The sequence below is a fragment of the Ascaphus truei genome, chromosome 5 (assembly GCF_040206685.1).
Source record: "Ascaphus truei isolate aAscTru1 chromosome 5, aAscTru1.hap1, whole genome shotgun sequence".
In the NCBI taxonomy this organism is placed as follows: Eukaryota; Metazoa; Chordata; class Amphibia; order Anura; family Ascaphidae; genus Ascaphus; species Ascaphus truei.
This window is the reverse complement of record NC_134487.1, coordinates 91,527,519-91,542,518: the sequence shown is the minus strand read 5'-3', so window position 1 is coordinate 91,542,518 and position 15,000 is coordinate 91,527,519. Positions and strand designations below refer to the sequence as shown.

The following is a 15,000-nucleotide window of genomic DNA, read 5'->3' as shown; positions in this document are numbered from 1 at the left end:
GGGAAAAAGAAACACCTTCTTGACTCCAAGAATTGGCAGTCGGATTAATCCCTGGATCAACATCCTTCCCATGTTTACTTATCTGGTATATCCCTGTATACATTTCCTTTCTAAAAAGACTTACAACCTTTTTTGGAACAAATCTATTGTATCTGCCATCATAGTTTCCATGGGTAAAAAAAATTCCACATTTGAAAAGCCCTTACTGTAAAGAACCCTTTCCTTTGTTGCTGGTGAAATCTCCTTTCCTTCAATCTTAAGGGATGGCCCTGAGTCCTTTCTACTGCCCTTGGGATGAATAGTTCTTTTGAAAGCTCCTTGTATTGTCCCCAAATATATTTGTATATACTGTAGTTATCATATCCCCTCTTAGACCCCTCTTTTCTAATGTAAATAAATCTAATTTAGCTAGCCTCTCCTCATAAGTTAGAATGTCCATCCCCTTTATTAATCTGGTGGCTCTTCTCTGCACTCTCTCTAGTTCCAGAATGTCGTTTCTAAGGAGTGGTGCCCAAAATTGTACTCCATATTCAAGGTGTGGTGTTACTAATGATTTGTAAAGGGGCATAATTATGTTTACTTCCCTTCCACCCATTGACCGTTTAATGCAAAATAAGATCTTGTTTGCCTTTGCAGCTACTGCATGACTTTGGGTACTATTGCAAAGCCTGCTTTCTACAAGCACTCCTAAATCCTTCTCCAACAAGGATTCCCCCAATTTATTCCATTTTAATTTGTAAGTCGCCTGTTATTTTTGCATCCCAAATGCATAACCTTACATTTATCTGTATTAAACCTCATCTGCCATTTACCTGACCAAGTTTCCAGTCTCTCCAAGTCCTTGTGCAGAGAAATTACATCCTGCTCTGATTCTACTACCTTACAAAATTTAGTATCATCAGCAAAGATGGAGACTTTGCTCTCGATACCAACCTCAAGGTCATTAATAAACAAGTTAAAAAGCAAGGGTCCCAGTACCGATCCCTGAGGTACTCCACTCATGATTTTAACCCAACCTGAAAAAGTTCCATTTATGACAACCCTCTGTTGTTTATACTTTAACCAGTTTTCAATCCAGGTGCATATATTATTACTGAGTCCAATTTGCTTTATTTTGTACACCAACCTCGTGTGTGGAACCGTATCAAAAGCCTTTGCAAAATCTAAGTAGACCACATCATCTGCATTACCCTGGTCTAAATTCCTACTTGCTTCCGCGAAGAAACAAATCCATGCTGACTATTACTATTAATTTTGTTTTCCATTATGTATTCCTGAATATTATCCCGTATTAAACCTTCAAGTAGTTTCCCCACTATTGAAGTCAGGTCAGTTACAGGTCTGTAATTCCCCGGTTGTGATCTAGCTCCCTTTTTAAATATTGGCACCACATCTGCTTTACGCCAATCTTGTGGTACTGAGCCTGTGGAAATGGAGTCCTTGAATATTAAATGTAATGGTTTGGCTATTACTGAACTTAACTCCTTGAGAACTCTTGGGTGTATGCCATTGGGGCCAGGTGCCTTATTAACTTTACATTTTTCAAGCCACCTATGAACTTCTTCCGCAGTTAACCAATTGTTCATTAATATGGAAGTTGTGGCTTCCTCATGCGGCACTGAAATTGATTCTTCCCTGGTAAACACAGAGGCAAAGAATTTGTTTAATACCTCTGCTTTTTCCTTATCTCCAACAATCTGCCTGCCCATCTCACACTGAAAGGGTCCTATGTTTTCTTTTCTCCTTGTTTGTTATTAAGGTACTTTATGTTATTAAGAACTTTTTAGGGTTGATCTTACTTTCTATCGTAATCCTTTTTTCATTATCCATTTTTGCTCATTTGATTGTTCTTTTGCAATTTTTGTTACATTCCTTATAATTCTGATATGATGTCTCCGTCCCTTCTGACTTAAAGAATCTAAACGCCTTCCTCTTCTTGTCCTTTTCCTCCCCTACCTGTTTATTTAGCCACATTGGTTTTGACTTAATTCTTTTATACATATTACCCAAGGGTATACACTGATAAGTGTGCTTTTCTAATAATGTTTTAAAGACTTCCCATTTATCTTCTAAATTTTTCCCTGCAAAAACATCATCCCAATGTATTACTTGTAGATTAGTCCTTAGTTTATTCAAATCTGCCTTTCTAAAGTTTAAGGTCTTTGTTGAACCCAAGTAATCTGTTTTTTGATAATTTATTTCACATGAGACCATGTTATGATCACTGTTACCCAAATGTTCCAGTACTTGAATATTTGCTATTACTGTATTACTTCTAAATTGTTTGATATTACCAAATCCAGTATTGCCCCTCTCCTGTTTGGTTCCTCAATAATTTGGGTCATATAATGGTCTTTAAGCACACCCCAAAACCTGTTTCCTTTTGTTATAATGCTAATCTCATTGCCCCAAGTCTATGTCTGGATAATTAAAATCACCCATTATGCAAACATGACCTAGTTTTGATGCCTTCTCCATTTGCAAAAGTATTTTAGCTTCCTCAATCTCACAGATATTTGGTGGTTTATAGCATATCCCTACAAACATTTTCTTTATACTTTTACCTCCACTGCTAATTTCTATACACAAGGTCTCTACATTTTCATCATTCCCTTCATAAACATCTTCCCTTATTATAGGCTTTAGATTCGGTTTAACATATAAACATACTCCACCTCCTCTATTTGTTCGATCCTTCCGAAAAAGGGAACAACCCTCTAAATTAACTGCCCAGAGATGAGTTTCATCCCACCATGTTTCAGTAATGCCTATGATATCATACTGCTTCCTTGCAGCTATTAATTCAAGCTCCCCCATTCTATCTGTCAGGCTTCTTGCATTAGCAAGCATGCATTTAAGTTTTTTTCTGCCAGTACTATTATCTTATCTGCTCCTTTCTTTCTGTGCCAACTTGGTTTAGTCTTTAGAAGTTTTCTAGTATTATCTGTATTTACTATGGGTGTCTCACTGCTTGTCAAACTCTCACTTGTTCCCTCATCTATTCTATTTAGTTTATATGTTTCATTCCCCTCCCCCTAATCACAATTTTTCCTTCATAAAGCTACGGGCATTTTATTTCTGTTTTTTTTTATTATTTCACTGATTCGCGGATAGCATACATGCTTAATTTATTTAACCCTTTGGGCACTTTAACAAAAGACAAAAAGCCTCAGTGTTACATTCAATATGACAAATTATATAATTAATTCTTCTGTTTTTCTTTTCATAAGGAGGGTCATTTATTTAAATTCTTTGGCCAAAGCATTTTAAGCCTGCAATCCACACCACGGTATCCCCTTTTAACACTACTGCACCTGCAAAAAGCTCTCCTAACCTCTCTAATTGAGGGAGAACTGTCTTAATAGACTGGTCTTTCACAGGTGTATAGCCACAACTACCATTTAAAAGGTTGAATAAGTGAGCTTAAAATCAGGGAGAGGAAGTCACAAACCTCAACATTGTTTACTAACACACACACACACACACACACACACACACACACACACACACACACACACACACACACACACACACACACACACACACACACACACACACACACACACACACACCTCGTGTAATATAAAAGACAAAAGACAAGTCGGTGTTACATCTAATATGACAAATTATAAAGTTAAATACATATCTGTTTTTCTTTTCATAAGCGAGGATTATTTAGCTAAATTCTGTACTTGCAGGTACAGTAGTGTTGGGGCTTGCAAAAAGAGGGGATACCTGGGTGTGGGTTGCAGGCTTAAAATGCTTTGGCTAAAGAATGTAACTAAATGACCCATACTTATGAAAAGTAAAACAGATAAGTATTTAACTATAATATTTGTCATTAAATGTAGCACATTTGTCACAATGACAGTAGCACTCCGATCTATATGGTGTGGTGGGTTTGGGTTTTGAGCTTGTAGGGACTGTGTGTCACATTTCACAATGTTTAGTTCATAAGACAATAAGAAATATTATACATTTAGTGTTGCTACCTGCTAAATTGATGTTTACCTTGACTGGGTTAGCAGGCTGGAATCTTCTTTTTTGGTGCAAAAGTTGCAACTAAATTAAAAACTTAGGATCAAAATGTAAAATGTCACTATTAAATTGCCAGCCAATTTGGGAGGAGCGCAGGGTTTCAGCATCAAAAGAAACCTGCTAAATAGCCCCTGAATCGGATATTTTCGGCAACTGAAGAAAGGTGCATCAACGTTGAATGGAATAATGAACACACAGACTGACTGCAACGTCTGCATTCATCGCCAATAAGAATGGAGGTAAATATAACATAATGGTCTTAGATGGGGAATCACTGTGACATTGCCATCTCTTCGGAAGAGCAAGAGAGTAGTATGCTACTGACAGCTAAATGGTCTGTGAGACATAGCACAAGCAGGGGCATCATCATTGAATACAGAAAGGGCTGCTCTGTGGGGGATAGTCTGAAAAACAACAAGCTGGCAGCTGGGCACGTTCTGTTGGCTTCTTAACTACGGCATAGTTTGCGGCTGAATGTATTAGGCTGGGAGACAAAGGGAAAATCCTTATGGAATTTAAAAAAATAACAGCTTAGTTGCATCTATTGGACGATATATACATGTTTAACCAATTAATTGCCAGAAGGACCTCTTAACACCTTGCTAAGCACATAGATTGCAAATTGCTCCTATATGGAAAAATCAGAAGAAAATGAAATAATTACTCATTACGCACGACTCTTTTTATGGTAAACCTGAAGCTCCGGTGGCCGTGTAACCACAGTCTGAATTTTGAGTGACAGGAGGAACGCTGGGCACAAGACAACTTATTTAAAAACCGGATGCACAGTGGCCTCAGCAAGCAGCTACAGCTAGCAAAAGGGGCTGAAAATCACCATAATTCCTGTGGTGAGAAATCAAGGACATTAAAAAAAAAAGTGCCTGTGCAAAATAGAGCAGAAAATGCATATTACTATCAAATGCAACTGCATTGCACTCTTGGCCATGTTTTGCAGCAGACAGCTGCTTAGCGCAGAACACTGTGAAGTCACCTCTGAGTAACCTCCAAAAGTTTATAAAGTTGGAGGGGGGACAGATATATTGTACCCATCACCCCAGTGGTCACCACCCAAGACTGGAAGGGACCAGCAGAAAGGAGAGAGCGTCCTTAACATACCGAACAGTCCTTCTAAAATGGCTAAGTCTCACCAATGAGTCAAGAGCCAACTCAGGGGGGGAAAAAAGACTTACAGGGAGGATTGGCTAAAGCTGGCATATCCGCTGCTAACAAATGCTACCACGTACTCAAATGGCAGCAATAGCTTCAAGATGTGCCAGGAAGGATAGAAAGGGGAAAACAAAATAATGGAGGAGTTCAGGTTTACTACGTAACATGAAAAGGAAATATCTGCTCCTTTCATTAGAAAGATATAAAGCCCGCGGAATGGCAAAATCTTCTTTGCTTGTTGTCCAGACTAATTATCCATAATGAGTTTGAGAGCTCAGCTATACAACCCGATCATCCTACCAAGGGTTAGAGACCTGTAACTTATTCCACACCACTCACATGAACCTGCTGTGCACACAGTACACAGTACACAGTACACAGTACACACACACGCTTCCTTGCAAACAAATGAATGCACTGCAGTTGTGTCTTCTACTCAGCATTCAGACACTGTTCGCGTGAAATCAACAAGCTGCTCTCATCACATACTGTACTTGCCTTTAGTTCTCGGTGTCTTGATTCATGAAACAAGAAATCCAAAGCAGAGAAGGATTCATGCTGCTACATTAATGCTCTTAAGGCTCCAGGAGAGAACATTCCTATGCAGGCTGCATTTGCTAATCCCATGATCGGGGGGTAGTTTCATATGGAAGCATTGCACGGGGAAGAGAATTTAAAGCCTTGGTTCTGCGTGATCAGGGCTGAGAGGCTACTCTCCAGACGCCAAGCTTCCCTGCTCTGCTCTCCCGGCTCCTCCCACCTGAAATACGTAGACTTCTTCCCTGCTCACATTTCCTTCCCAGTGCTCCCAGCAGCTGAATCTGCCTTGCCAGGAGCTTAGTGGGGCAAGTGGTCACCACCCTCTCTACTTGTGAAGCGAGATTCGTGCATGTGTGGGAGACCACGCATCTACCCTTGAAAATTAACATGCTGCCCCATACTAATCCTATTAGCCCCAGGAACAGGCAGTTTAATTTTTTATTATTATTACGTAATTCTCAAAGCCTTCTGGGCAAACTAAAGCAGCAGAACAGGTTCATTTTCTCTTGTGCCATGGGGTAGCCTTATTGTATCATGAAAAAAGAAGAACCCCAAAAAGTGTTGCACACTAGTAAATAGTGGACACAATCACAATGGTCGGTGAAGACTACAAATGAGCTTTTAGTAAGTAATAGAAGTATACTAAAATAAATGCCTATGTAAGAGAAGCACATACTTAAAGCATTCCTATCAGTGAAAAGGACGAGACTATTAAAGCTGCAGACCAAGCAATATCCTACATGTGTCTTTTTCTAATAAATCAGTTCTGTACTATGAGAAAATACTTGTAGCATTAAAAAAAATAAGACATTTTAATGTATTCTAATGTAACAGACATTTTTGTTCCTATAGCAACCATATACAAAGTCACACCCCCTTCCCCTTCTGTAACAGCATCACCTTTTTGAGTCCCGCCCTCTAGCAGTGAACCAATTGAATCTAGTGCTGCCTGGTCACATGATCTTCCTCACAGAACTTTGGCTGCCAGTGCAGCAGTAGATTACCCAAGATGCATTTAGTGAACCCCCAAGCTGAATCTTCAGCGATCGATTACAGGAGAACGGATCGATCAGCAACTTGGCTAATCACTTGTCAGTGTGTAGATTGTATTGATCCACATAACATATTGAATTACATTTTTTTTTTTGTTTTAAACACATTGAACTGCAGCTTTGCCTATTCGTATGTGAAACCTTCACTCGGCCCCAGCCATTTATTACAGTAGTATGGCACTGTTCGTTCGCTGTATGTATGTGCTTCTCTTATAGACATTTATTTTAGTATATTAATGTAGCCCCCTTATCCCCCATGTCTAGGGTGACTATCTGTGGTGCGCTTTACCTGATAGGCTCACAGGAGTCCTGATCCTCCACTTCAGGGAGCCTGGGGTGTACCTGATTCGTTCCGGTGACAGCGCCTCCACCTGTGAAAGATCCTAGCACTGCTGGATACCCCTTGCACAGGACCCAATACAATAAATACACACACTTGTATAAGATAACAGGTTTACTGAACACATATAACACTATAACGGAATGACACATATTAGGTAATCCTCGCACGACCGTAACCACACAGTGTCCCAACCACCTTGTCCACACCCTGGTGAGGTTTTCCCCCCAACGTACTGAGGTGCCCTGGGCACCTAACCACCCGCTTTCCACAGGAACCACAACCCACCCCAAAGTGTGCGGTAGCGCTAACCACAGGAAGTGTGTGTTATAGTTGGTGCAATTGATGATTTTGATACCTGCTGGGTGCTCTGGCACCCGGGACCACCAGCCAATGAAAGGGGCCAGTCTGGTCCCACGCTGTCGCTGCCAGCGATGACGTCCTCCTCTACGTGGGGTGGACTCCAGCTGGAGGGTCCCACCGTGAAAAGAGTCTCTTATCTTGCGGTGGCTGTCTGGTCCCAGACCACAGGCCACAAGTACTGCACGGCGTGGCTGTGTCCCTGACACTATAGGCTCTAATTGGGGCAGTGTCCCTATCTAAGGGGGCCTGTCCCTGAATCAGCCACAATCTGTTTGGGTCTCAGAGCTACCTTAGGCCGAAGGGGACAAGCTAGGCCTAGTCCAGGGAAGCGCCGCTACCCTGGACTACCTTCTCTGTCCCTGCTCCCCTTCCGACTGAGCGCGCGGTCCCAGCACGCCAAATATATCTCCTGGTGCAGGGGAATGCTGCAGCCTTATTGGCTGTGCGGTGCCATGTGTCTACCAGCCCCTGGGGCTGCTGGGGGTTGTAGTTCCCCTGCAGAGCTTTCCTCTAATGGCTGCCGCTGTTGTAGGGCTTGTGCACATGCACAACTCTCTCCCAAATGGCCGCCGCTATCGGGGGCCTCTGCGCATGCGCGAGTTTCCACTGCGCATGCACGGCTGTTTAATGACATGCCGCGACCTGCTCGCCGCTCTGACTCCCGCAGCACTCCTGCCCTAGCCTCCGCTGCCAGCCCCAGTCGCATCTGAGGTAAGAGGCCACCAAGGGGGACCTAGCCACATTAATAAAATGAATTCACCTACCATTGCAATTTTGTCGACGATTTACTAGGGTGCAACATTTTGGGGGTGGGGGGGGGGGAAGTGGGGGAGGTTCTTTTTACAGAATTAGCCCATCGCCCCTGTTAGCACCTACACCTATTACTGTGACTGAACAAGAGTTCTTCGTGTCCCGTGTTCTGGGACACTTTCTGTTTTCTAAGCCTTACTGTATCAAAGTTTTTATTTTCTATAGTGAAAGTATGATTTAAAGTAGCGTATAGTGAAAGTATAACTAAAGTAGCGTATAGTGAAAGTATAACTAAAGTACCGTATAGTGAAAGTATAACTAAAGTAGCTTAGACACGCACGGTCAGGTCTGTGATGGTGATTCATTTTTATTTTTTATAGAGGCCCTGCTACTGTACCTCTAAACTGCAATAGCAATGCTGCCGCTTTTTTTTAGTCCTGGGAGTATCAATTAACCTCTTCTCTGCCAGAAGAGTCCAATGTGTGGTGACTAAACCGTTCTGCATCAATGTTCATGTTCATTGTAAAAAGCCATGACAACCCCCTTTTGCATAACCCTGTGTAAAATCCCTCTACTATAAGAAAATGGTGTTTACTTGTAAACATGGAAAATAAAACATGTGGATCTCGCTTCCTCTTGCTTCCTGAAGTGGGGTTTATGGAGCAGGATCTCCTGCTCCCCTTCTCCCACGGGGTCTTCGGACGAGGTAGGAAGTGTAGTTACATACAGATATGCGTAGCACGTGTTCCCCGAGGCTATACTTTAACAGGAAAACTTCTGGAGATCTCTGCCACGGCTCACACACATCTGTGGCACAACTCACACCACATCTGTAATTTAGAGAATGCTATTCTAGAAGCAGGAACAACCAGCAACTCTACAGCCCCCCCAACATTTTTTTTTTTTTAAGTTTATTACTGTACTTGTATTGAAAGAAACGAATTGCATTATTAAGTGATTTCCAAAATATATTTTTCCTTAAGCTAAAAGTGGAAGGAAGAGTTAAAATATATTTTCCCATACAGACACACATCCTGTTTGAGTATCTGTATCTATGCTTGAGCCATACACCATGAATACCTGCACATCAGAGTCTAGTCTGTGCAATACCAGTGCAGCCTTAGCTGCTTTGCAAAGAACTATGCATCCTCAGCCCTTGTTCTGCTCACGCAATGTGTGCTATAGCGATACTGCGTTCTTAGATCTGTGTCGATGCAAAGGAAAGTTTCCTTTCATTTACTGCACCTTTTCTTGCTTATGCTAGGAGGGTATTATGGGAAGTGCGTCTGCAAGGGACAAACTCCTGAAATGTTTCATTACAGAGGTGGGCTTTGAGACGTTCCGTGAAGGTGGAGAGAGAAGGTGCTTGGGCAGATATGTTGAGAAAAGTCATGTCAGAAGGCGAGGTGCATTAAGTGTGAAAAATTCTAGGTAAGAGTGGGTTTTATATACAAAAGGGGTACTCAGAACACATCTAATATAGTTGTCGGTATTGTATAATAGGAAGACCAAACCCATGATTTTCCAACCATATTGTTTCGTCAGGAGGGATCCCCGGCAAATTCAACGGTATGCATCATGGGAACCAGGATATTTTCGGAGCTGAAAATAGCACGGCTCTGCTCTGGAGCATCCCCTGGTCCCAATTAGGTAGAATTGCTACTTTAAAATGACAAATCATCAACTATGATAGTAAACTTAGACTGCTGATTAAGTCCCAAATCAAGAAACACTGGTGCAACACTGGTGCAGTAAAGGATTAGTTTGGTTTGCTAGAAAACAATAGTAGTTGTCAGTGGTGTAGCTAGACATGGGTGGGCTCCAGGGCAAAAAATAAAATAAAAAATTCAGGGCCCCGTTAAAATTAATACTGACTGTATTTTTTTTCTCCCTCCCCCATCCTCTCTCTAATCATCAGCTCCCCCTCACCAGCTCTCCCCCTCACTATCATCAGCTCCCCCCTCATCATCAGATCATCAGACTGTTTGAGGAATGATTCCTCATTGGAACAGATCCGAAGTCTCAAAAATTGTCCTTTCGGTATTACCTTAATTAGGGATCTTGGATGTGCGCTGTTTGCCCTGAGGAAGGAGTTACGGGAATTAGATTTACGAAAGAGATCAATTTGTAGGTTACAATTCATATAGATTTATAGACATAAATCAAGGTAATTGATACGATCTGTGAAATTGATGCATGAATTTTAGATTATACATATTATTCAAATAATCAATGAATTACATTAATTCTGTAATGTCACCCTGCCAAATCAAAATTAAGTCGTCTATATAGCGACGATAAAACAAGATATTGGATCGATATGGATTGTTGTCCCCAAATATAAAAATAGTTTCCCAGAATCCCATAAATAAGATCGCGTAAGAGGGTGCAAAAGAAGTGCCCATAGCGGTGCCCCGTGTTTGTAAATAGAAAGAAGTGTCAAAAAGAAAATAATTGTGATGTAATAGAAAAATGATAGCATCAGTGATAAGTGTTTTGTGCCATAGATAGATCAGATTGATTAAGGAAATGTTATAAGGCCTGAATGCAGTGTGTGTGATCTATAATGGTGTATAGTGAAGTGACATCTAATGTGACCCAGAGATATTTTTGCTCCAAGTGAATGTAGACGTGACTTTAAGTAGATCAGAAGAATCTCTGAGATAGGATGGTAAAGACTGAACAAGTGGTTGAAAATATGAATCCACGTACCTAGATAGACCATCTCCCAAAGATCCAATGCTCAATATTATAGGTCTGCCAAGTGGGCAGACCAGAGACTTATGGATCTTTGGGAGATGGTGAAAAATAGGCACAACAGAGTGTGAAATGGTGAGACATTTTATTATTATTACTATTCTATAGACATTCCTGTGACATATATTAGTCATTCCAGTTCATTATATTGGTTTATTTTTTTAAACTTTAAAGTGATAGATCTGTATATTTACTCGGTATAGTTACTTGTTTGTATTCATAGGTCATTAAGGTCGAGTAATTTCCATTCTTTATACATATCAATTCTTCTAACCAGAAGATGAGAGATTCCTGATCTTAGACATTAGATTATTATTTACTTTGGGCCAATTAACACCTTAAATATATTGTATATAATATTTATACAACGTTAACTTGGATATTAAATAAGTGACTTAGAGTGGAATATTTGTCATACAGATTCTCTTACTTGTTGTTTAAATCATGAATCCCCCTTCATATCTACATGATCATAGACTTATGTTTGATTGTATTCATACATGATTCCATTTACATCACACATTAGTATCCCTTTGTTTGTACAGTAATATGATACCTCATGAAATGTATCATATACAGTATGCTCTATTTGTGTTTGATCCATCACCCATGGTTCAGTTATACATTGTCATGGCCATAGTGTGTGTGTGTGTGTGTGTGTGTGTGTGTGTGTGTGTGTGTGTGTGTGTGTGTGTATATATATATATATATCATATTTAACTTTGATTAGCACTATGTTCATAAGACACAAACACACACACAGAAATAGCCCCGATCCAGCCAATGACACGCCCCCCCCCCCCCCGCTCGCGCTTGCATAATTCAGCAGGACAGCCTGCGCTCATGCTTGGAGAGTTGGTGACTTCACCGCTCTCAAGCATGAGCGCGCTCAGCGGCAGCAGCCTTATTCTATAAAGTGTGCTGGCGCCTATCTGACAACATATTGATATGAATGGGGCTTTTGTGCGGTACCACCTGGATCGGCACGATCACACTTGATAGAATAATGCCCATAAAATGCAATCCACTCATTCCCAGCTCTGCGTTCCTGTACAGCGGGTAACCCATGTTCCTACCAGACAGCACGCACACACTATATACACAATAGCTTTCTGTTAGCACCTGTGTCACTTTACTTACTGTTGTCTAAACATGCCATGGAAAGGTAAAGCAACAGACACAGAAGGAATAGGATGTTCCCGGTATTTGTAGTAGTACTGTATTTGTTTTCAGCAGAGATTTGGAGTAGGCCGCCTGAACCGGATTACATATCAGTGACACATTTGTCTACCTTTTTCCATTTGCCGTATATTGTGTTACCGAGGTCACCGCACCCAGGACTGATGCTGGTCAATGCTGTGCTGACTCAACCGGCACTGGGAAAAAAAATGCAATGATAGCGAAGATTTGGTACAACGCCAGAAAAATGCTGCTCCGCGGTTACTGACTGAACTCTGTTATTCATGATTTTGGAGTTTGGGGTCATTAATGGATCAACTTTTTAACTGAATATCTCTTCCTCCCTTTTATCTGAAGAAAATAATAAAATAAACAGTTTTTTTTAAAAATATGTTCACATAGGTAATTAACAATAAAAACAGGCTTCTTTGCATCTATTTTCCAACAGCCAACATAACCGTCCTTTTTAACATCTGCAATGCATTTTTGTATATGCAAATAAGAGCTAACCCAGGGGTGCGCAAACTTTGCATTCTGCGCCCCCCCTGACGGCTTTCTTCCCCTGCTCTTGCCTTCCCCCTCTTTACCTCGTCTTCGGCGCCAAAATTACGCGGTGGGGTCACCATGGCCCTTTGACCCCGCAACGTCAGTTGACGCCGCGTTGCCAAAGACAAGGTAAGGGAAGTTGCTGAGGCCTCATTCTATCACCCGGCATTTAAATTAAATGCTTTTGGGAAGAGCACGGGGCCTCTGCAACCCTCCCCCTCCCCCCAGTTTGTGCACCTCATAACGAACCTATTCATTAAGGGTTTTGCAAGATGCAGACTGTATGCCAACTTTATCAAGTTCCTGTCAATTTTCTCTACCACGGAGAGCAAAAATAGGAACAATACAGTGTTAGTCGGGATTTCACGGAAATATAGTATCGCTAGCATATGATCGCAATTCTCCTTTTATAAAAATCTTAAGTCACTAAAAAGTCACTTTTCAGTCAATAATTCAGCAGGTGTCTGGATTTGGCAGCTAGGACTAAATGATTAGAACTGTGTTTTATTCCAGAATTCAGATCAAAAAATGTTTTTTAAAAAGTCCACATGCATTTTAAGTGAAACTTCTTTGTCTTTGGTCACTGTTTTGTCACAAATATTGTATTTGTGATGGTGATATTTTTAATTAAAAGTCAAAACACAATATCAGTGAGAAAACGCAAATAAGTTTGACTTAGAACGCGCGTGCTCGGCACACACCTCAGTTTTAGCTATTTGCACTTGTATAGTTATACTAACAATCTCGGTGTGTGTGTGTGCGCGCCTCTGGTGCCTGTGTGTGTGTGCGCGCTCTGGGTGCCTCTGTCGCCCAAGTGCCGAGTCAGGTCACCACTGCTCATGTGCGCCAGAGTCCAGCAGTATTTTTAACCTCTGGCGGCCTGAAATGGTGGTTTTGTGCACATATGCAAGCACGACATTACCCGCGTTATGGATTTTCGTTACAAGGTAAGGATTTTTTCCCATGAAAACCCTGTAGGTGCCAGCAAAGAAGTTTCACTTCACAAAATAATTACCAGTGTGCATTACTTAGTGTGTAAGGTCACTAGAAAAGTGCCATCTTTTGTGAGGCACGCGGTATGTATAGCAAAGTAAGAATAGTAACAGTTTGTTTTTGTTCATGCAGATACAAGTTTTCGCACAGCATGTCAAATACTCAAGTGACTTCTGTATCCTCCAGCTGATGACTTACTCTGTGCGCTGTTACCTTTTATTAACCTTGCATAATCGCTAGTGTATCACAGGCACAAAACAACATGTTTGCAGTTGGCCTGTTTGCCTTTTACTCACATGAAGCCCAGCACTGAGCATTTAGTTCCACTAGTTGTTAAAGGTCAAGCAGGTTTTAACTTGAACAGCTTCAAAGTTGTTGCAACAGTAATGTTGCACAGGCAGGTATTCAGCAGTGCGTTTGAAGCACTTCTTAAAGCTGCAGTTCAGTCAATATCCTGCATGTGTGGTTTTTTTAATAAATCAGTTCTGTAGTAAGAAATAATACTTTTAGCATTTTCTGTTTTTAAAAAAACAACTTTGAAAGACCAATTTTCTTGTGTTCTATTTTAACAGCCATTTGCTAAGGCACTGCCCCTTCATGTCCTGTCACAAACTCTGGCACACCCCTTTGTCAGCACTGCCCTCCCTCTCTCTAAACGTGCACTAGCATCTGGTCACATGATCTTCCTCATAGAGTACATTCAAGGAAGCTGGAGAAAAGGGATCAGCCATGCATAGCATCTCGGATAGGCGATTTCAAACTTATTACAGTGTTTATTCCATTCATTGCACGTGTATATAATGTAAAATTGTAATAATTCCATTTATAGCAAACGTGTATATGTGAATATTATTTAGATGTATATGTATGTTACTGAAATGTGGAGTGAGTGTGTAGGTAAATACACACAATACACTTCCACTGTATATATATATATATATATATATATATATATATATATATATATATATATATATATATATATATATATATGTATGTATGTGTATATATATATATATATATATATATATATATATATATATATATATATGTGTATATGTGAAGTTATGTGAGTAAAAAAGTGACAAAAACCCTCCATAGCAAGGCAAATAGCAAATGGAAATATTACTGTATGCTCATTTGTATGTATATATATATTTATATACACACTTCAAATACGGATAGTGATTCACGTAAATGATATATATATATATTCACTTTCTGGGAGTATAAGAGTGACTGTCCTGTTGTTCCTTTTTTTGTATCCATCATTGA

The 15,000-nt window shown here is 40.5% G+C and overlaps 1 protein-coding gene across 3 annotated transcripts in view; it reads right to left on the bottom strand.

Annotated features, from left to right (window-relative positions):
* Positions 1-15,000, bottom strand: part of OSBPL8 (oxysterol binding protein like 8) — a 141,061-nt gene that overhangs the window by 70,300 nt on the left and 55,761 nt on the right. The window contains exon 1 of one of the 3 annotated variants that reach the window (XM_075600208.1): positions 5,704-5,967. The exons of the other annotated variants lie outside the window; for them this stretch is intronic. The gene's annotated coding sequence lies outside the window, so the exon portion shown is untranslated. Of the gene's footprint in view, positions 1-5,703; positions 5,968-15,000 lie in introns of those variants that run through there. 3 annotated transcript variants of the gene reach the window in all.